This window comes from Poecilia reticulata, chromosome 13, assembly GCF_904066995.2.
Source record: "Poecilia reticulata chromosome 13, P_reticulata-male-v2, whole genome shotgun sequence".
Taxonomy (NCBI): Eukaryota; Metazoa; Chordata; class Actinopteri; order Cyprinodontiformes; family Poeciliidae; genus Poecilia; species Poecilia reticulata.
Window position 1 is genome coordinate 29,355,849 of NC_088842.1, and position 24,613 is coordinate 29,380,461.

General features: G+C 36.3%; 1 protein-coding gene across 1 annotated transcript in view; it reads right to left on the minus strand.

The window, feature by feature from the left end:
• Positions 1–5,259: 5,259 nt before the first annotated feature.
• treh (trehalase (brush-border membrane glycoprotein)) overlaps positions 5,260–24,613 on the minus strand; it is an 86,640-nt gene continuing 67,286 nt past the window's right edge. Inside the window, exons 16-17 of the transcript XR_014090463.1 lie at positions 8,547–8,644; positions 5,260–5,653 (exon numbers count right to left, since the gene is read on the minus strand). The gene's annotated coding sequence lies outside the window, so the exon portion shown is untranslated. The remainder of the gene's footprint in view (positions 5,654–8,546; positions 8,645–24,613) is intronic.

Below are 24,613 nucleotides of genomic sequence, written 5' to 3' on the forward strand. Positions count from 1 at the left end.
TTCTACCAATTTTTTGGATTTTTCAAACTTATAGGAGGAATCGGACATATTTATAGAAAATTTCTGAGCTTTTTTTTCTAGCTGGCTGTACTTTTTACTTTTGAGTAATTAAATTACTAAGTAGCTTGGAAATTTTTTTTAAAAACAAAATATGTTATGTTAACCTCAGTATTTCTAAGTTTTTCAAACAAATTTTTGACTTTTCAAACTCAAATTTCCTTGATTTTTTATTTTTTTTTGAAAAATGCAAATGAACAACTCAATTCCTTTTTTAAATAAGAAAATACATTTTTAATTCCTGAAATGCAGTAATGTTGCTTCCCTTTAGTGAATCATCATATGTAGCAAATGTTGCATCTGCACATAAATACTTATAACATCAAGGTGAAAATTTCAGTGTAATTTAGAGATATGTTGATTTCTTTTTTTTTTTAGAATAACCAATTAATTAGTCTCCAAGATGCATTTGTTTTGGTTGCATTTACCCAGAATGCCTTGCGCTTTAGTCTTATTCCACATTGTCACCTTCCTAAAATAATGAGCTAAGTGGATTTTATTTTTTTAGTGCAGCCATCCTGGATGTCGGCTGCTTTGTTTCCCATCTGTTGGTTGAATTTCTTTGGGTCATGATGTGTTTCTCTTTCAGATATTTTAGCCTACTTCACGTTTTGAGCAGAAAATCTTTCCAATTTTCTTTCATTTCCCTGCTTCCCCGCTGGATTCCTGCAATTTTCTTGGAGTGCAAGCAGAGCTGAGGATGAAAGGACAGTTTTCTATCGGTTTTGATGGAGATTCTGCTTTTACGCTTCTTTCGTCCTTTGGAGAGGATCAGAGATGCAGGTTTGTGGAAAAACCCGACTCTGCCACGGTTTCCACCCAATCCAAACATAATTTTATGCTGCCGTTCAAGTTGCTTTGTTTAGAAACAGGAAAAACCTCATGTTTATGTTCACGTTGCTGTTTTTAGTCTGTGTAACTCTTTGTTATCAGATTATAATAATTATTAGCAGGGAGTGTTTTAAAGCTGTTTCTGGAAGTTGCCATTTAATTAATTTTCAGATTTTCTGGAAATATTCCAGAAAAAACTCAATAATTTCAGTCAAAAACTTGCTAGAAAAAATTTTAATCTCAGAAATTTGCTCAATAAAATAAATGTGATACATATTTTTTTGACTCAAGAAATTTTAGATTGACCTTCACAAAAAAAACAAACTTGGAAATTTCTGATTTCCAAGTTTCTTCTAGCAGATTTTCCAGAAGAAACTCAGAAATAGAAATTAATCCCAGAAAAATTCTAGGAAAAAACTGTAGAAAACAAAAATTTAACTTTTGAAATTCAAAAAAAATTCCAAAAGTCAAAAAATGGGTATACTTGAAACTCAGAAATTTCCATGTTTGTTTTAGGAAATTTCTGCAATTAAAATTTAAAAGTTTTTTAAAGCAAGTTTTCGACTTTTCAAACTCTGAAATTTCTGATTTCTGTCTGGAATATTTTTCAGATTAATCTAAAAACATATGATTTTAAAGTTAACTCTCTTAATTTTTGACTTTTCAAGCCCCAGAAATGTTCATATTTTTTTCAAGAAAGGTTCTGAGATCAGTCTCAAAATTTCTGAGTTTTTTGGTGGAAATTTACTTTTCCTTTTTTTCCCTAATAAACTGTCATACATTTATTCTTTCAGAAAAAGTTATAAATTGATATTAATCTCAAATGGCATGGGATGTTTGTTTTTTTGTCATGATTTTTCATAATTTTATGTGAATATGAAATATTCTATTCTTCTAAGAGTCTGGGGGAACCATAAATCATTTGAGCTTGGGCCGCCAAACGGCTAGCTCCGGCCCTGTCAGGCTACAGTCACGATGCTTCTGTTTCGTCATGTTTATATTTCATCTTGTTGCCGCCGTTTCCTCACAAAAGCCTGCAGCAAAGTTTAGTATTCAAGATGGCTGCATGCAGCATGTAGGACATGTTAACCTGAAGCAGCTGCAAATGACTCTGCATCTGTCCTGCATTTTGATTCCAACTCACACTTTGATCACACAGCGGAGGAATTAGCAACGTTAGCACTAAAGAAAATCTCTCAAAAAGTGATTTTATCTTCTCTTAACAGCTGAAAGTGACTCCAGATTCGTCTTCCTTGCTGGAATTAGACGAGTTGAACTCATCAGATTCACAGCATCCAGCTTTGCTGTCATGTTTGCAACCAGAAGGCTTGATCTGCTCCTTTAGTGGGAAGATTTATTCTCTTTGAAGAGGCTGTGCTCAGACTCTGAGTTACAAAGCAGGGATTTGTGTTGGCTTGGAGGTTTGCACTCATCACATACTGAGGAGAAGCTGAATAATAATAATAATAATATATATTACACAGATTGTTTAAAGGAACATGTTCTGAGCATAAAGGGAAGGCGTGAACACATTCCCATAAGGATATAAATCTACATTTATAACGACAGCAAGGCGGGAATAATGTTTTATATTATATATGTTGTATGAATAATATATTGCAGGCTTTAATGCGTTTTATTGATTTTATGTGGCAAAGTAGCACAAGGTTATGCTTCACATGGGTTTAAAACGGGATCTTTTCTGCTGGGAGGTGAATTGTCTCATACTTTTGCAGTTTTTCCTTCCACTCAATTTTTCATCCATCTAAAGATCAGAAACAAATCCAGTGGAAAACAAGATCAGCAGAAAAGATCATTGGTGCCTCGTTTTTTCCCCTCACAATGAAGTGAAGGGAAATTACACATGGTTTTAAACTGAAAAGTGTGGCGTACATTTGTGTTCTTCCTCCCATCTGTATGTTCGTCTCTATCAGCTCTGCAAACCTGAAAGAATAAACTTTTCACCCATTGTTATTTACGATGTCGGAGGAAGAAATGTTCAAGTCACAGGCTCTTGATTAGATTTAGGTCTGGCCTTTGACTAAGCCATTTTAATCCATGAATATGAGTTTATTTAAGCTACTCGGTTGTAGCACTGGTTGAACGCTTAGGGCCCTTTTTCCAAACATCATCAGTTTCTCCTTCCACCAAACTTTCCATTATAGTAGCTGACCACCACATCTGAATGGTGAAAAAAAATGTTAAGACAGAATGAAGTTTGTCATCCTCCAAACAGCAGAAATTAGATTTTTCAAATATATTTCTATATAATTGGGTAAAATAAATTACTTGTTTGATGCAACTGAATTTATTATATTTATTCAAGTCTTATTTTCCATGTCTGTTGTGGAAGAGAAACTGACAGAATAACTGAAATGCTGCAGAACTAAGTTAGAATTTTATAACAAAATTTAGAAAAAACAGTGGGATAAAAAAAATATGAGCAAAAACAAAATTTTGTACTGAAAACATTTTGCCGAGTTTTCAATACTCTTGAAATAAGACAAAACTAACAAGTAACTTTTCATTAAAATATAGAAGCTGGTCATAAATCAATCATTTCTTAATGTTTTGGAGATATTTTTTTTCCATTCCTAAGATAGGAAAATGTCTTATAAAATATTAAGACAAATAAAAACATTTTGCTGAAAGTTAGTTTTGTCTTATTTCAAGTGTACCAAAATACTTTCTAAAGAAACCAGACAAAAAATACTTGGTAAGATTTTGTGTTTTTGCCGTGAAATCAATGTATTAATCCCCAGTTTTTTGTTGATTTGCAATGCTTTCATATAATGCTGTTATTCAAAATAACATTTGGAGTTTGTTCAGATCTCAGGAATAATCTTGTAAAAACTAAGTGATAAACATTAGTTGCATACATGAACAGCGTAGCTTCAAAGAGAAAATAAAATCATATTTTTGTCTTTCTGAACGATGAGTCGGCACCAATTATTAGTAGTTGCTGCATGAAGCCAGCAGTGAAACATGGCAGCTCTGAATGAGGAAAATTAAACAGAAAAGTCTGCATTCATCTCGGTCTTCATCTTCTATTTGCTCCGCCTGCTTCTTCCTGTTGAAATTATGTTTATCTCGGTTATTTCTATGTGGTTATTAAGCGTTTGTTTTCTGGCCGGTTTGAGCCTGGGAGAATCAGTTTTTCCTCCTGAGGAAACGATGGGACTGTCAGCAGCTCTTCCTTCTTGTCTCCTGCTGCTCCTGCTTCACCTTTTCCTGACTCCAGATAATGCGCTGACAGCCCATTACCTCTTATCACACGCCGCCCTCCTTAATCACCGATGCTGCAGCCGCGTCATAATATCACATAATGAAACTGCCGTCCTTTTCTGATAGTTTTGTCACATTGTTAGAGCTCAGAAATGTTGCCTTTCCTTCTTTTGATAACAATGTTTTGCTAACTTAAGAGGATTTGTGTTAAATATTAATAGAAAGTGATTTTATTATTGGCACTGATGGTTTTTTTCTTAGTTTGTGGAAATAATTTATAAGCAGCGAGTCTGCTCAATCTTTGATGTATTTTTTTTATTATTATTATTTTCCTCTGTTCTTTGTTCGGGTTAAGTTTCAATAGATTCATCTTGATAATTGATTTGATTTTTGTACTGTAGTTTCTCAAATTTACTGTAAAAAGATAACTTCCATTTGGTCTAAAGTTGGCCCATTGCCATCCTTGAACAGGTTAGGATAGATTTACGGGCGACTAAAAAACATTTATTACATTTTTTGCACAAAATCATTCTTGGATTATGAGCCTTTAATCTGATCACTTCTGCATATTTTGAGCTGTTTTAGAAGGTCCTGTCACTTTAAATGCAAATAGGCTGCTGCTGGCCACGCCTCCCGACTCAACCTTTACACTCATGGCTGCAACCGTACATCTTTGAAAAGCAGAAGTGGAGCCTCCTGCACAGCCAGCATGAAAAGGGCAAGTGAACAAAAAAACACTTTTCCCCCAGCAGCCGTTGTACAGAAACCAAACATGTTGGACTTCTGTTTAGGTTGCTAGGTAACGCAGCAGTGTTCTGACTCTACGATGAGGAGGATTTTGAAAAGGCTCATTTTCCAGACACACAAAAACTTATTGGCAGAAAATGTCTGGCTGTTTTTTAAGAGCTCTGGCTCATTTGAGAAACAAAAGTACAAAAACGCGCAAAAAGTTTGCATAAAGGTCCCCTTTAATTTAGAAATCAGTGCATTCAAATTTGTTTTGTTTTTCTGCTGTTTGTGTTTATTATGTAAATGTTGAGGTTTTTCATAGAAGCATACAAACTTAATCTAAGTTCAGTTCAAAGTTTAAACAAAACAATTAAAAGAAAAAAACACAAAAATGCCTCGAGATCAGAAGTTTGATTATTTATTATACTTCAATCATGATCAGTTTTGGTATCAGTGATGCTGGATCTGTGCTTACTTGGTATTGGTACCAAAATATGCATCATCAGAGTTAATTTTTTAAAACTTTTTATTCTAGTCAAATTCTAATGAAAGAGTTAAACTGTTCAGTCTGACACAGAAAACCTTGAAACTCAGAGATTCGGGTCTTTGATGTGAATCAGGAAGCTAAAGTCCATCAGAGCGCTAATACACTTCATCCACACTGTGAATGTAGAAACAGATCGACTTCAGGTCATCTACTTCCATTTCTCTTCTCGTTACGTTTTTAATAAACCAAATAAATCCAAACATCTCCAGACATGCGAAGCAGGAAGATGTTGATGCATCCGGGTGGTTTTGTTTCCTCAGTCATCTGAAGGAGAGCAGAGCAGCAGATGCTCAGATGGGATGATGAGGAAATACATTTGGATTCATGTTTACACAAACAGGTTCTGGTTGTTCTGACATCTGGTTGTAACCCGTTTAGTTTATGTTGCAGTCTGTCATGATCAACTACGACCTTTCTTTAATTACAGTGCTGCCTGCAGTTCAACATACCAACAAATGAGGCTTTTGCTTGTTTTCAACAATCACAATTGCTTACTAATTTGAAATAAACTTAGAGTTGTTTCTTTTATAAAAGCATCTCCAAAAATAGGAGACCCACGATGGACCATACCAAGAAAAAAAATTGAGATTAAAGTTGAAATAATACAAAAACAAAATTGCAATAATTTCAGATTATAAACTCATATGAGAGTAAAGACATAATATTTTGAGATTAAAGTCAAATTATTACAAGAATAAAGTCATAATATTAAAACAAAGTTAAAAATTAAACTCATGAGAATAAAGTTATATTACCAGAATAAAGTTGAAACATTGACGTCATTCTCGCATTGATATTCTTGTTGTATTTTTTTTACTTTCTTACCGTGACTCTAATTCTGTGTTATAAGGATCAGATTTAAAAAAAAAAAAAAAATAAAATAAACATTTAAATTATAGCTTCTAAAACACAAAACGAGCTTAGAATTTGGTGTAGAATACAGTAAATATCAGAATCACAGTGTATCATAATCTTGAGTTTTTGTCACCAAACTATTGTAAACAAATTGATCTCAGAAAAAGAAACTCAAGATTTGGAAAATCTCTAATAATTAGCCTTTAACTTGAAGACCACACACGAAAAGAAACTCCTCCATCTTGGTCAAATATCAGAAGTAAACGGTGTTTATGATGCAGGCAGAACTTTTCCAGATGTGTCCAAAGTGACGCGTGAACTCAAACCTCCCAGCTGCCGTGTTAAACCATCACAGTTTGCCTCTCACTCACAACACATCCTGGCTACGTTGCTGTAGGAAGCGACAAAGATTCATTGTTTATTCCCCCGATTTAAGTAAATGCAGAAGAACATTGAACCCTCTGAGATACGATATTCACACCAGCTGCGAGAACAATGATGACACTTCATACTAGCAACTGAACGGGACTGAAAAATGCTTCAGAAAAATCACAAATCTCAGCTCTATGCTCCTAGAAACACAACTTGTGAGGTTTTCTGTCAGTTTAGAAACAAAACACTCCAATAACTTAATTCAGATTGTTTATTTATACGGTACAAGTTATACATCCATTGTTTATATCCTAAAAACTGTTTCTGAAATGCATTTTTAGACGGTAAATCTAGGTAATAACTCTGCTGTTACGCTAAATAAAAGACAAACTAAACATTTTTTAATGGCTGATTTTTGCCCAGGTCTGTAACTGTAATTTGTATTCTTGGTTGCAAACATCACGTTTGAATATCAGTGTTTACATTGTAAAATTGATGATTTAATAAAATAAACAGAATGAGGGAGTAGCGCTCTCATCAAAACCACTTTTTTGAGTTGTTAAATCTGTAAAATGATAAGATTTTTGCAACTTTTATGTTGTGGAACAAATTTTTACTAACACAACCTCAGTATCTGTGACTCATTACCAGCATGAAGTTCAAAATGAGCACAAAGACCAAAGAAGCCAGAAATTGAGATAACTAGGAAGTCGGAGTCAACAAAATAGATGAATACTTCTGTTACTTTGGCAGAATCAAATGTTGTGGTTTAGCTGATAAATATCCTGTTTTCTATGATTGGATCTGCTTTTCTTCTTTGTTTACTTCTGAATAAGTCAGATTTCAGTCAGATACCTTAAACTGAGGTCAACTGGTGACCAAAAGCGCAACATTTGTTTTATTTACAGCTGGTGTGGTTCTCTTTCTCACTACTCTGTGTCAAACAAACTCTTTTGAAAAACCTGTTCCCCTCCTCGCCTGTGGTGGCGCTGCACCAAGAACCACTGAAGGAAACAACACAAAAACACTGAGTTCAACTTCCTTCATCACAAAATGCAAACAAAAATGGAGTGGCGTCAGATTGTAGCAAATATAGGATTTCTCTTTTGTCTTTGGTAAAAGACCAATAGTCATTTCTCCCACTAGCCTTAGACTTACACATTTGTTTTGGTTGTATTTACCCAGAATGCCCTGTACTGTCATTCACCTCCTGCTTCTGGAGCGGTTTCCAGTCCACTTGGTGTTCACATATCCATTCAAACCGCACCAGAGTTCACTTATAGGTTGACCAGAGTTCGATTATGCATTCACGCTACACCAAACAAACCTGACTTTAGTGCATCTTAGAGTTCTTGGGTATTTAAAAATGTTCTGGGAAATTAATAAAACGTTTCAGAACTCATAGCAGATTCGCGCCTATACGGCTTACCTTCAAGGATGGTCTGAGGAAGTAAATCTAGGTCTTTAGAGCAGCAAGAGAAGTCACATTTCAGTTTTCAAACATGTGAAAGAAGGATCTGGTCAGTAAAACATGAAGAGGTTTGAATACTTTTCTAAGGTGTTGCATATCCAGTTTTCTTTTCTCTTATTCTGGGAGCAGTAGACAATTTTCAAAGACCTGAGAGGAACTTTATCTAAAAATCATTTCAAACAAGGAATGCACTGAGGCTCTTCTTCTGTTTGTATTGCTGTGGAAACTCAACAGTGATAGAAAATTTTGATATAAAAATAGAAAGTTTAGCTGCTACATTTTATTCCAACTAAAGTTTTGACAATAAAAGTCGTTTGCTTGAATTAGAACAAATCCAACAGATAGTACTGTGTCTTCGTTGCAACATCTCTCATGTGTGAGTGAGTAAGCGATTCTCAGATTGAGTAAATAAGGCCGTACATCATTTTTAGATGAAAACCATTTCTGCAGATCTCTCACCTTCCTTCCTGAGAGAGAGAAGTCCATCTGGAAACCGGCCGTCTGTCAACACCACCTCCTCCTCCAGGACTCAGACGATTCTGAAACTCTCCGTGAACCTTCATGAATAATTCAGAGTCACATATAATGTTGGCAAATTATTTTATATAGTCAGGAAAGATTCATCTTAGAAACAGGAATTGGGTAGGGAGAAGCTAATGTGTTTATTATGCCAAGATAATAGCATGAAATAGAGGCCAGGGGTGGAGAATTTGGAGGAGTGTTTATACTTTATATTCATTGGAGAGTAGCATCTGAATGCCTCGTGGTCACGTGATGGCAGATGTCTTCTCAATGCAATTTGTATGAGCCTGTTTGCTGCATGCACGTGCGCACTCCAACTGTTGCGCGTTCGCGCTTGCATGCGCTTGCATGTGCAGAGTTTAAGTGTTTAACGTGTGGATTTACTAACATTTGCAGCTGCTGGTGTCTGCTTTCATCACCGTTGCTAGGTTAAGAGAGGTCTGCAGGCTTCACAAAATATGTTCTTTAAATATTTTGCACAGAATCAATCTTAGATAATGAGATTTTATTTTGGTCAGCTTGAACTCCTTTCAGAATGAGCAGCTTTAGATGTCCTGTCACTTTAAATCCAAACAAGTTGCTGCTGGCCATGGCCCCCAATTCAACGTTTACATTTACATGTGGAAATTGCAACAAACAGATGCGCAATTATGAACTGTACATCTTTGAAAAGCAGAAGTGGAGCCTCCTGCACAACCAACAAGAATGCAGCAAGTGGTTTCTGGATGTAAGGTAAGGTGATTTTATTTATATAGCACATTTTCAGCAACAAGGCAATTCAAAGTGCTAACAACAAAACACTTGTCTTTTACAGCAGCCATTGTTACAGAGTCATATTATGAGAATAAAGTCAAAGTATTACAAAAATAAGGTCATATTATGGGAATTAAGTCATAATATTATGACTTTGTTCTTGACTATGACCAAGAAATAGTCATAGTATTATAGAATAGAATATACTTTATTAAACCCTGAGGGGGAACTGCTTATTCGTTGACAAGCTACTCTGAGGTATCAATAGTACAAATATAACAGTGGTTCTTAACCTGGTTCGATCGAACCCCAGGGGTTCGATGAGTCGGTCTCAGGGGTTCGGTGGAGCCTCTGCCGCGGAGGTAAAGACACACTTGTGTAAAGTCGTGATGACGCGGTGCTTTGCCATCACTTAATGCAGAGGATCACGTTACATTGCTCAGCCAATCAGAGCTGTGGAGGAGCTGATTAAAGGAGTTCCACTCTCAGCATGGATTTGAGCTTGTGTCAGCAAACCTTGCCGTTTTTATCAAATTCTATAGTCTAAATCTGCTCCTTAGTCGCATCTTTTTGGGGTTGCTACTGCCTCTAGTGGTGTGGGGGTGGTAACACAACTAATATAATTACATTTCTAAATCAGAATACCGCCAAGTATTTTGTGTGTCGGCGGGGGAGGAATAAGAAGAGTTCGGTGAATGCGCATATGCAACTGGGGGGTTCGGTACCTCAAAAAAGGTTAAGAACCACTGAAATATAACCATATGAGAGAAAGTTTATATATACACACACACACCTAAGAATGACGAGATAGTTCAGTATTACTAAATGTATATAAACATGCAAATAATTTTTATTAATTATTTTTAATTAATAAAAAGAATCTATGTGTAGAAAATTTTGAATTAATTAGCCCAGACTTGTAAACCCTAAAGCCCAATATCATATTACTTCTTGAAATACTTCAATATTCTTAAAATATTATGACTTTATTCTTGTAATGTTATCTTCTTATGTTTTATTCTTTTTCACTATTGCCCTAAAATGCCATCATACATAAAAATCAGCTGACCAAACTTCCTGGAACTCAGTTTGGGTTGCTAGGTGACGGGTGGAATTCCACTCGGGTTGCTAGGTAATGGGCTGAGTTTCACTTGGGTTACTAGGTCAAGGTGACTACATTCTGGAGGTTTCTGAAACGGCTCATTTTCCAGAAACCAAAAAACATTAAATTGTTACCAAAAACCAGCCGGGTGTTTTTTTAAGGTCTTTTGCTGTTTTAGAAGCAGCAGAAATCCAAATGGAAGTTTTAAAAAATGAGCATAATGTGAATTTTGCTTAATACAACCCCTTTAAAGAGAAGAATTCAATAAACATTATGCAGGCTCTTCTCCGTGAGTGGCAGAAAACACCATTAAAGTGAAAAAAGATGGCTGCGATATGCCTTCCTGAGCTCAGAAAAGGCAGAGGCCCATCTATACGTGGAGAACACTGGCGCTGTAATGACAATGCACGATCAAGTATAAAAGCGGCGTTTGAAGTCGAGGCCGACTGCTGCGTTGCAGAGCCGAGACAGAAACTCCATACAGATGTCAGTAGCGTAGCGTGTTCAGTCGCCTGGAAATAAAAGCTGCTCTCTGGTAATTTATTTATTTCCAGATGATCTCTGGTCGTACCTTACGACACGTTTTAAAGTCTGGTTAAAGCTTCTGTAGCCAGACAGAAACAGACATTTGTCATGTTTGTTTTGCCTCCAAATAGAGAACATTTGTCTTATTTAACCAAAGGCTGTTTGAATCCCCTCCTCGATCTTTTAATATAATTCTCAAGGGCTGAAAGCGGTACATTTGGGGATGATAATATATTCATATTGCGCTGAAAGAATGTGTCTCGTCTCTGGCTTTCGTAAATTGGGGTCAGATGATATCCATCACTCCAGGGAATGTGCTTAGAGCTGACAAAGTCGCATGTTTTTTCTTTTTTTATTTATTTTGGAATTATAAAAATATATATATGTAATCTCCCAGGAGGGAGAGAGAAGGGGAAGAAATTAAATTGCCTCCTCGTCGCCCTGTGAAGAATAAAAACCAATCTGCAAGCTCTCAGTTCACACGTTACAAAGATTACTGTGAATATTGATAAGTATTAACAAATGTGCTGTCCTTTTGGAGTGTGACGCAGTGCAGCTGCACTGATAAGGTTTTTCACGTTGACAGAGCAGTTCAGACTGGTTCATGTGTAGTTCACGTATACGGCCATAAACCACATCACTACAGGCTTACACAGCTTCAAAAGCTGAATAAATACAGATTATGTCATGTTTGGTGAGGTTGCAACAATCAAAGTGCAGATAGGAACTTTTTTTTTTTTTTAAACATGGTGAATTAAAAAAATTACAATTATAACTAAAAGCAAGAAACAAGGAGTACAGGAGGAAGAACTGTAAGGGAAGAAAAAAGCACTGAACAATGGCTGGGTTTCCTTTGACCATAAGATTGAGCAAATTGAAATCACAAAAATAAATTTGCTTAAAGAAAAGACGGTAATTAAAAAAAACTGGTTTTTCAAGAAATAGATGTGAGGTAGTTTTTCAGTTGAATCAAATGATGAGGAAACAACACAATAAGCTGTAAAGCTCAAAGCAGTTGATTTTATATAATACTGCCCCTTTTAAAGCTGCAGTACGCAACTTTAAAAAAATATTTTTAACATATTTGTTGAAACTGTCACCATGTCGGGACAGTGTGGCATGATATAATATGTGAAAAAATACAAATTGAGCTCGTCTGCTTTCTTCCAGAAACAACCAATCAGCCAGGCTTGTGTGTGTGCTCCTCATCCCTGAGCTTTTCATATTTTATCTGTCTCATAAACTCACGGTGACAGTTTCAACAAATATAGAAGAACATTTTGTTTAAAGTGACATACTGTAGCTTTAAATGTTAAGGAGAAATGTTGTTTTATACACTGTTAAGACCTTTTAAAAACAGTTCTCAACATCTGCTTATAGGGGGAAATGTCAATTTAATGTCATTTATTTGGTGCAGGAAATAATTTTACTGTTGAAATGGCAACAAATATATAAGTGAAATAGGTTTGCTTTGGTAATTATTTAAAAAAAATAGAAAGAAGTGAAAAATTATGAAAAAATTGCATTCTATGAAATCAAGTTTGACTCATTTAGTCCTAAAATAATGTTCAATTTTACTCCAAATAGTAGCAGTTTGCCATCTATAAAATAAACACCATTCCACCTCAGGACCTGCAGACAGAAAGTCTAATAGGAGTTCATAAACAAATGTAGCTTTTATCATTAGAATTGGATTTTGAGACACAAAGGTTCAAAACCAATTTTATCCAAAACGAAAACTGTTGATGCAGTTTAATTTACACACACACAGTCATGTTTTCATGACTTGTGGGGACTTTACATTGACTTCCATTTATTTTCTAAAGTCTAGCCAAACCCAAACACTAACATCACATATCTAACCCTTAACCTAAAACTAATCATCACAGACCTAACCCCCAATCCAAAAACAGCATTTCAAACAAAATGTCCCCATAAGGAGCAGTGGTCCCCAAAACCCCACATTGGAGACAGAGATGGGTCCCCACGAATATATAAAAACACACACACACACCTGCACAATGGTACAGATTGGTTAATCCCATCATCTTTTGCGGTTTCAAATCATAAATTGTATGTAACATATTGCCAGATAAACTATTTGAAATAGTTTTTTTTTTAGTGTTGCTGAGTAGTAGACTGTCAGTGCATCCCAAAATCTACTTCCTGTCTTGCTTCAAAAGAAGTCTCAAACACAAATACAACACAGTGGACCCTTTGTGATGACTTACAATTCATTTTTATTTGCAATATCTAAGGCAATTTAATATACTTTAAAGCATTTAAGTTTTTACTCACATTTCTGAAATTATAAGCTGATTGGAACCAGTGTTTGGGTTTGGCTAGACTTTAGAAAATAAATGGAAGTCAAAGCCAAAAAGCTTCGGGTGGGATTTTCTGTCCAAACTGTCATTGCTACTAATAATGCCCTCCAACATGGGAGGCTTTATATTTTGTTTGGCTTAATTAAAAAATTCCCTGTCTTGTTTCCCTAAAAATCCCTTCCAGTAACACAAGTCCACATTCAAAGCAGTGGGAAGAAGAAATAATGAGGTATGTGGACGGAAATCTAGTCAGAGGAGCTTCAGGAACAAGTCTTAGTGTCGCTTTTTGCTGTTAATTTCACACTGATCACTTCAGTGGAAATCCAACACAACTTAAATGACATGATGGCCAGTGTGTGTGTGAGCAGTGTGTGCGTCACAGAGGGCACTGTGTTTATTTACACTCTGCAACAATAACCTAATGTGATTAATTCAAAATGGTATACACAGTATTAGTCAGAGCTGAACAGCTCATTTCAATAGGAACGTAATCAGTCTGCAGACTGGAGGGAAACAGGCAGGTAATTTAAAATGAAAATATTGTCTAGATGATTAGAAGAGAATAACAGAATAGAGGATTTTAAATATAGTTTAGTCACAATGCAGCAACTACATAAAAATATGGTAATTTTATTCTAATGTTCACAAAGCATATTTTAAGTTCTAATGCCCAAACTTATATACAATTATATTAAAGAAAAAAAAAGTTTTTGCCATCAGTCAGATTGTAAATTAATTAGCAATAGTTAAATTTAGTGCTTTAGCTTCCATTAAATATTGTGTTGTTGTAACACCTTTGTGTTAGCAGAACTAATGTTTATGATTAGTGCTTTAGAGTTAGCATTGCTAACTTTCTAGTTAGTGGCATCCGCCACCGTTTATCAGTGATTGTTCATTTCCTATTAGTATATAATTAGGTACAATGTAAATTACTGAAGGCAGGCACAAAAACTAAGCTATTTAGATTATTTTATTTTCAAATATTTTAACTTTTGCCTTAACGTTTATCAGAATACATTATAATCAGGTTCTAAATTAATTAGCAATGCTGAGAACACTTCCCCTAATCCACTAATAGCAGAGCTAATTTTCATCTCATCACTTTAGCATTTTGCTAACTTTGAATGCGTTAGATTAATTTAGATTGCCCTAAATTAATTTTTTCAGAAAAATTGTAAAGCACTAATTTGCTTGGCTGTTTTGTAAACTTTCAGTTGAATAAAGTTCAACATCTATGTTGAAGTTTTGGTTATGAACTGTTAATTCCTTAAGTAGCTATATGTAAAAATTCATGCTCTTATTTTGAAGTGGGTGAAGATAGTCAAGTTTCCTCTCCTTTCTAATTGAATTGAATTACTAAGAATTTATTATTGTATTATGACTTTATTCTATGGCCCTAATACTTTGTAAGGTCTGTGGAGCGAACACTTTCGCTTTCATGAACCAAATCAAACTAACAGTCTTTGGAGGCATTTTTATCGCCCTTAACCAGCATTTGTGTTATAAATATGCCACCTCAGCTTTTTTTGACTGCAACAAGATTTATGCTTTTACATACATCCAGCTACGTTCAGCACATGATTCAACATCTTGTAAAACCACCTTAAGCAGCAATAGCTGTCAGTAGTAATCTTCTGCATGACTCTAGCAGTCTCTCACATTTGACCCACTAATTTTAACACACTGAGGTTTCTGCACAAAGCATTTCCATCTTTGTGCAACTGCAAAACCTTTATTCAAACCTTTTTCAGACATTCAGCTGCTGTGTTTGGTATTATTGTCCTGTGGATGACCCAGCGGGGTCAAGGTTCAGCTGTCAGTCAGATGGCCTCACCTTTGACTCTAAAATACTTTACAGAGACGTTCCTGGTCGGCTCAATGCCTGCAAGGTGCTCAGTTCCTGCGGCTGCAAAACAAACCCCAATCATCATCATAATTTGTGCCTGACAGTTGGCTTAATGTTTTTCCGCTGATGTGATCTTTGTTTTTCTCTAAACATGACATTTTTCAGTGTAGAGAACCTCAGATAACATCAATGATGAAGCGTACTGACGTGTCTAGAAATCAGTATTTATGTTGAGCCTTCCCAGACATTTCGTGTATAAACTAGATTGCTTCGTCCTTCCCCAGACAACCCTGGAAAAGCTATGAAGATAAATAAGAAAAAAATATATTTAAATATGAACTCAGATGTCGATTCAGTTGAGAATGTAAGTGTTTATCAAAGTGTTTCTTATACAAATCATTTGGCAAACAAAAATAAAAACTAACACTGGAACAATTTGGTGTTTCTTTCAGAGGTTGGCTGAAACAGTCAAACAAAAGGTAACAATGAAAGTAAACACCAACATTAATTAGCAAATTGCATCAACTGGATGCCATTAAAACATATTAAACACCAAAATACCATATTGTTTCCAGGTAAGCATTTAAAAAGAAATCAAACGCAAAACAGCGCTTTAAGTAGCACAGACAGAACAACACATCACAGGAAGTGTGTCAAAGAAAAGTACAATAAGTAGCATCATAATATATTCTATGGAAGCAGAAAGCAGGTAAAAATATCCTCATCTGATACTTTTAGAGATTTAGTTTTGATAGTTAAAACTGTATTTACTTAGGGTGTTTGGAGGTTAATGATTAACCGTTTGGTGATTTCTTACTTAGAAATTGTGAAATTAATCTGAAAAGTAAAAAATTATCAAGAAAAAAAATCAGAAATTTGTCAAATTAATCTCAGAAAATTCTTAGAAAAAAGCACGAAAATTTCTGAGTTTCAAAAGTTAAAAATCTGCTAAAAAAAACAGAAATCTTGAGATCTCAAATTCTCAAGAAAAAAAATGAAGAATGAGTTTGAAAAGTCAAAAATTAATGTCAAATTTTTTTTGGCTTCAGAAATTTTCTTTTTAAAAAAATATAAAGTTGTGGTAAAGTTCTACCACAAAACTCAAAATTTTAGATTAATCTTAAAACTTTCCTATAAATTTCTGAGTTTGAAAAGTTAAAAATATGATAGAATAAACTAACAAATTTCGAGAGGTCAGAAAATTTATAGGAAATTTCTGATTAAAAGTTTAAAATGTTCTATTTTTGAATCTCAGAAATGTCCTTGTTTTTTGGCAGAAATTCACCAATCTTTTTTTCTTTTTTTCTTTTCTCTCTATGGTGACAATATGCAGTTATGCAAGTCTGAGAAAAAGTCAGAATTATTGTTACCGTTTTATTTTTTCAGTTGCCCTAAACCTCTTCTGTACCAAACGACTCGAAAGGCATTCAAGGGTTTCATTACATTTTGGGTCGATTATTACATAATGCTGTTTTAATGATGTTTTATTACATTTTAAAGCCCAATTTTCACAGCCTGGAGCAGCGATGTCGCTTGAACTAACAACTGTGCATAACGTTCTCCAAATTCGTCAGCGTCCTCACTAACTCTGATACAGACAACGGTTAGAAATAAAAGGAGAAGGAGGGAACGCGATGCATTTCAGAGTAAGGAGGAAAGAGCGAGGCTGGCTGGTGTCTCGATTGAGCCGTTTCAACCCAACCAGAGGATTTGTCAATCATAATTGATCTTTGGTAGCCGGGGTAGTGGGAGGTGAGGGTAAGTCTGAAGCAGAGCGTCTTCCCTGGAGGCTACAAGCTTTTTAAGGGGCCGAGCCCTGGAGGGCTGCTACTCCCCTTCCCTCGCCTCAAGATCAAACCCAATTCTCCCGCCTCTCCTCCTCAAAATTCCTCTTCATTAGAGTCTGTGATAAAAGAAACCTCTTAACAGCTGGAAATAACTGCGCATTAGGAGGCATACGGACAAAGCTCTATTCAGGATTGGGCTTGAAATCACAGGAGGGCACGGCGGAAAAGACGCTGCCAGGCAATGTTTTCACTTTTATCTGCACATTAAAATTCTCTCTGTTTTCCAGCGTGAAACGTCTTGTGCAAATGCATCTGCGTCTCCTTTTGTTAGGCTTTAAAAAAAACTTATTATCATATATCTTACTCTGTGTTATTATGTCAAAGAGAAACCCAGTCAAAGAGCTTTTTGCTCCTCGTTCACAATGCGCCCAGCAGAGTGAGGACGCACTTAGACATGGAGTCATTTCAATGCATCCAGTTATTGTGCTTGTTCCAATCTTCTCTCCCTCCCAGAACCCATTAGGTGTGAGAATCTGTATAATTTACATAGCATTCGAGATGCAGAGCCTTGCTAATAGCTGGGTAGTCAAAGCATTTGCTCTCCTTGGGATGAAACTTCTCCAAAGTCATTTGGGGTTTAAATAGTTTAAAACTGGAGGCAAGTCTTCGTTGTTAGTGTTTCGGTTGAATTGGGAGAGCAGGACATCTATTATTTGATATAAATCATTAATAAATTAGCATTTCAGTGTTTCTGAGGCAATTTTACAGAACCCCCAGGACTTACTAGCAACCCCGATAAAGATGCATAAAAAAGCATAAAGATAAATTCATTATTTATTGCAGTTGCATCGTCTCATATTGAAAAAAAAACTTTTCAACTTTTTATTGAAAAACGTCTATTTAACAGTCAAAAGTTGAGAAACATTTGTTGGGTTTTTTCCCAAAATCACAAGTGCGACCTGACAATTTCAGTTTCTTTGCTAATTACCATTTTAATTGGGTTAAACTGCAGAGTCTGTATTTTGAGAAAATAAGCGATATTTTAAATTTAAAAGCTCTTTTTGTTCTTAGATAATTGAATAAATAGGCACATGAGCTCTGCAACAAAGATATTTATTGTTTTAATGTCTCCTATTTTATGCTTTTATTTTGAAGTGGATGAAGATTGTTTATAAACAGCAGTTCCATTTTCTCCAACATTTTTTTTGCCACAACTTTAACTTTGTAATTTATGAAACATAATGCCAAAATTAAATTAATGTTTACAATTATCGGTTTAGCGCCATCTTCTGATACATATTGTGTTGTGTACCTATATTACACGCCATCATGAGGTGTAATATAGACTATGAGTGTCTCTTAGCTTATATTTAGTTATGAATGTTTATGATTGGAGCTTTACGGTTAAAGCAGCTAATGTTTTAGTTAGCGCTGCTTCAATCATGTTTATAGAACAAAGTCAACACAAAATATGGAAACCAAAGTGAAATATATGTCTATGATTAGCACTTTAGCATTAGCTTCTGCTAAACAGTGTGTTGGTGTAGTGCTTTAGCGATAAATGGTAAACAGACTGAACTTATACAGCGCTTTTAAAATCATTTTGACCACTCAAAGCATTTTACACGTCACAATCACAATCGCTCACACATTTATACACCGATACGCAGATTGGTAGGCAATTTGGGGTTAAGTGCCTTGTCCAAGGGCACATCGACACATGGAAGCTGGAATCAAACCTACAACCTTCCGATCACAAGACGACTACTCTACCCACAGAGCCACAACTCATGTTTATGATTACAGTTTTAGGGTTAGCACAGCTGACGTTTTAGTTAGCGGTGCCCACATCTGACTTTTGGAAATTCCTCTGTGGAGCTTCAACAGTAAAAAGTCAATAGGAAATAATGGAATAATAGTGAAATTTAAATTAGTAGGTGCCTCTAAATAAGATGTATGACAGGCATCTGAGCTGCAAGTGAAAACTGTACGACCTTTTCACCCGATCTCTCCCAGAATCCATTTGTAGCTGTCAGCAGATTATGTTCTGTTAATCAGGGTGTTAAATAAACTAATGCGGATAAAGTCTGGCACTGGTTAAGGTTTATTTACCCCTCAACCAGTTTGGGTTGCATCCAACCAGCTTGCTTATTTTAATCTAAAACTTTAATCTTTGCTTTTGAATTTGGGAATCTAAAAGCTTTTTTGGCTCGTCAGTGAAAAGCGTTAATAGAAGCCCGGATGGGAGTTTTCATGTGTTTTTGCAGAGCGAGTCATGAAATGGGCTCAAGTTCATTTTGAAGCACCCAAAAACGCAAAACAAAAAACCCTGTTTTGTTCCTGCTCCCTTCATATTCCCCAAGTGAAATGACCACTGGCAGAGACCGCAGAGTGCGTCTTTTGTGAAAGAGTAATAGTGTTGCAGCATAAAGAGCGTCGCCCCTCCTCAGCCTCTCCTTCTGGTTAATTTCCTCAGAGCCTGCAGGGCTAGCCAGTAGGGGGATTTGACAGAGGACTTCTGACAATCCAGAGGAGAGCTGACACTGAGAGTGCAAGTCTGCCCATCGCTTGCGGCCAGATTGGAAGATGCTCAGCATGCAGAGAGCAGATGAGACGAGCAGAGGAGCCAGGAGGGCTGTCCTTGCAGAGCGAGCTAAACTTGAAAAGTCTGGGAAGGGCACAGTGCCACTCAGAGGCCAAAACTCACACTCCAGCCGCAGATCCCTGCCACACAAATCCGAGTCACTTTCTATCCATTTTTAGGTTGTTTAGAAACCCAAAACTTTCTGTAAGAGTCGAGTAGCTGGATGTGCAGAGACTTTTTGAAAGTAAATGCAGTTCTATCAAACATGAGGTATAATATAGGTAGACTGAGTGTCTCTTCGCTTCCATTTGTAACGTAGCGCCAATTTGCCGAGCCTTAAACTCTTATGACACATTTCAGAAGAATTCAGGCTTTACTTTAACAGACAGGAAGAAAAAAAAAGAGGGACTAAACTATTGCCCAGCTATTTTCTACACCTAGATGTAGAAGATGGTCATTCCTGCCACCAATTTAACACCATCAATGCTAAAGGTTATTCTGAGAAATTCACATTTTTGTACGTCCATTTGGGTTTCTACTGCTTCTAGAAACAGCATTTACAAAAACCATTATTACAATAAGTGAATGGGGTTTTTTTTAGCATTTCAAAAACCTTTGGAACATAACGTCACAAATCAGCAGGCGCTACTCCGTTACCTAGCAACCCCAACCCATCACCCATCACCTAGCAACCATAGCTGAGTTCCAGCACATTTGGTCAATTGGTTTTACTGTTGTATAATGGCTGCTGGAAATGACAACTGTTTTGTTGCCCACTTGTAATCCAGAAAACACTTCCTGCATTCATGTTAGTTGTGCAGGGGGTTTTACGTCTGCTTTTCTTTTTTCTTTTTTTTTTTTTAAACCATTACGGCAATGTGTTAATATTTTTTTGGTGTCTGGAAAATGAGCCGTTTCAAAAATCTCCATAATGTAACGTCACAGATCAGCAGGAACTGCCCGGTTACCTAGCAACCCCAGAAAAGCCCAGCCTGTCACCTAGCAACCAGGGCTGAGCTCCAGCAACCAGGGCTGAGTTGATGTCAGACATCAACTCAGCCAGTCAACCAAATGTGGCCCCCAGCACATTTGGTCAACTGGTTTTTACCGCTGTATAATGGCTGCTGGAAATGACAAGTGTTTTGTTGTCGATTTATAATTCAGAAAAAACTTGCTGCATTCTTGTCGGTTGTGAAGGAGACTATATGTTTGCTTTTCTTTCTTTTTTTTTTATTACTTATTTTAAGTTTTATATATTTTATAACTTATTTGAAAAGTGGCAGCACCCCACCTCTTTACTCAGGGCATTCTGGGTAAATACAACCAAAACAACATACTATATATATTTATATATATAAGTTGGCAACAAAACTCTATATATATATACATTTCTTTTAAGTTTTTATAAATCTACTCTGCTTTTCACAGATGTACAGTTGTATACTTGCACATCTGTTTGCAGCCATTTTAACGTGCGAGTCTAAACATCGAGTTGAGGGGGCGTGGTCAGCAGCATCTTATTTGGATTTAAAGTGACAGGACGCCCTAAAACAGCTCACTCCAAAAGGAGCGCAATAAAATCTCATTAACTAAGAATGATTTTGTGCAAAACATGTAGTAAACATGTTTTATATACCCCATAGGTCTACACTAACACGTTCAGCGAAGCGTAATAGGTCACCTTTAAATCCCAACATGAGTACTCCCGATTCTCAGTAAGCCAGGTTATTGAGATAGATGCAAAGCACAGAGAGAAAGAGAGAAGAGAGGAAAGTAGCTTCAAACAACAGCGCGACGAGCTGCTGAGGGTCTCCAAGCAAGCAGGGGGAAAATGCGTCACTCAAGTTGTTGAGTCTGATGAATTTTAACTGCTGCATTCAAGCATGACAGATCAGACTGCGAGGGAAGGAGATGTTACAAATCCTGCAAAGGGAAGAAAAATCTTGACAGTAAGTTGAAGGAATATTTCTGTCATGAAGATGTGTTCGGTATTCAGTGAACAAGCAGCAGAAACATGCATCAAAAAGCAAAGAAAGAGAGCTATCTCCATGACAGCTGTGACTGCAGGGTCGCTGCACAATGTAGTATAAAACAACACGTGCAAATGAAGGGCGGGGCCAATTTCCTGATAACATGTAATCTGACATAATATCTACTACAAATACAACATGCAATCTATCAGTTGATTTAGTATTGGGTTAAACATTATTTCCAAATGTATTTTATTCAGCTCAGTCAGTGAGAAACAATTATAATAATAAACTGATTATTTGTATTAAAAATACACCAAAAGAACAATATAAATAATAATAGCCCTTTTGACTTTATCGGCCCACATAAACTAAGTCACAATCATTTGTTTTGGTAATTACAGCAACAAAAATGCTAATAAAAACAGGTTTGTTGTGATAAAAAGCAGCTTCTCATTTACGAGCATCTGAAAACAATTCTTAGCTAATATCACATTTTCATTTTTAAATAGCTTCATGTATTCACCCTGTTCTGAACCTGTATTAATATTTTAGCTGATTTAGCTACAAGTTGACATTAGATTTACGGTTTAACATCAGACCTTGCTCTAGCCAGATGTAAAAGACAATGTTCCTCAAATTTTAGCTTCTTTTGTTCTTTGTCCAACTGAGAACAGAAATGTGGTTGTTAATTAGACTTTTGATCAGATTTGTTTGAAATATTTGACTGTTTCGTGGGCTTACAGGTTTAATAGCAGAACAGTTGGATCTTCCATCGCCTGTTGAACCAGATTCGTGCTTTGGCCTTGAGGCAGACCCCCTGTGTACTAACATTAGACCTCAACTTTCCTTCCAGAAAAAGCTCGGCGTTTGAAAGACTTGGCGTGAATCTCTGAGTTCTTTCTGCCGGACGCAGATCAGAGAGAATCAGTGGATTTATGCTGCTACTGTGAGAAACTCAAACTGAACCATATGGGTCGAGTGAGTGGGCAGGCAGCTATTGTTCTGGACTCAATCACTGCTGATCCTGGGTTTGTTCTTCAAACAATTAGAGTCCTTCATGTTAAGGTTTGATGACTGGAGACACAGCTACAGCTACATGGGTACAACCAGAAGTTTGTGCCCAAAAGACAGCATGTTGCTACAACTACAACAAGGTGGCCCTAAAAATATTTGTTTCTTACGATGTCTTGAACGTCACACTCAGCTACAGTCTTCAATAACCCTTTTTTTTTTCTCCTGGTGATTAAAGTTTACATCCAATCACCTGGTTCTGCGTCCTCAGAACCAGAACCAAACGAGGAGAAGCAGCTTCTATGCACCACAGATTTGGAACAAACTTCCAGAAAACTGTAAAACAGCTGAAACACTGGGTGCCTTTAAATCTCAACTTAAAACCCACCTGTTTAGAGTTGCTTATGGCTAAATTAGGGTTAGAGTGCGGGTTTTGATGTCTTCCATGTTTTTATGTCTTTCATTTCTTTTTATTTCTTTTCTACGTTTTAATGATGTAAAGCCCCCCGGAAAATGTCCCAGTTAAACGACGTTTAGCTAAAGTTCTACGGGGTTTAGAGTCCCAGTTGATGGAGTTTCAATTAAAAACCTAGATGTTGGAGTCCTTGTCAAACGGTGTTTTTGACTAAAGTCCCCGAGGGTTAGAATCCCAGTTAAACGGCGTTTAACTGAAGTCCTAAAGGGGTGCAGGTTTTAATGTTTTTATCTTTTTTTTTGTATCTTTCTCTTTCTGTTTATTTAATGTCACGTGCTGTTTTTATTTTAATTATGTAAAGCACTTTGAAATGCCTTGCTGCTGAAATGTGCTATACAAATAAAGTTTGATCGATTGATTGATTTATTGATTGATTGATCCAGAGCTGTTAGAAAAAATGCTAGCATTTTTCCACTGCTTTGATATGACTTGTTGATGGCATATTTTCATGTATTCCAGGTAAACGATGGCTGTAAAAACACACAAAGTCATTTTCCTGGTTCATACACATAAATAAAATCAAACTGTAGTTTGGCTGCCTGGAAAATCCGGTTCATTTGAGGAGGTGTGTACTCTGATGGGGACCAAAAAAGTGAACTCTAGTCCACCTAAAAACCTCGGTCTCGGTTCGGTTGAAGTGAACTCTGGTGCGGTTTGAATGTATATGTGAACGGCAAGCGAACCGGAGAACGCTCCAAAGGCTGAAAGCAGACTACGGTGCACGGCATTCTGGGTAAATACAACCTAAACAGCATACTAGTTTAGCACTAGCAGGAGAAATGGATGAAAGTCATTTACCAAAGACAAAAAAGAAATCCTGCAATCGCTAAAATCGGACGCCACTCCATTGTTGTTTACTTTTTGGAAAGAAGAAAATGACGCTCAGTGTCTTCATTAGAGGTTTTTGTATCATATCTAAATAGACTTGATTTGAAGACAAAACTAGCCAAGAAGTAACTTTTCAAGATAAATAAGCTTATTTTATCCGTTAATTCTTGAATATTGATAAAAAGTTATGGTTCCAGACGTTTTAACTTGAACATTGTTCCTGTGTTATAGTTTTTAAAAGTCCGACAACAGAACAACTCAAAAGTTACTGACTCCACAAACTCCTTTAACTTGCTGAAGTTACTCGTCTTTTTACAAGTGTACTAAGATATTTGCAGTAGAAACTAAGTCTGGCTGATAAATCAATAACAAAATATATCCGATAAAACAAATTTGTTCACTGACACCGATCCAAAACCGCACAGCATTCTGGGAAATGTAGGCAGAGGAAAGGTTTTAACTGCTCAACTTCTCACAGCCAGGAAAAAAAAAGTAGGGGACGTCAACTAACTAACTAACTCACTCACTCACTCACTCACTCACTCACTCACTCACTCACTCACTCACTCTTTGGTTACCTAGCAACTCACTCACTCTTTGGTTACCTAGCAACAATCTGTTGAGTAACTTGCACAGCAGCAGTTTAAGGTTTCTCCACCGTGCCTCGTAACCGTTTAAAAATAAAAAAGAACAGCGTGGAGAGAAAACCGGATGAAACAGGGACGGTCACATGGCTAGTTTGTCAGTATTTCAGATATTTAAAACAAAACAAAAAAAAGTAATGAAACTGATATGA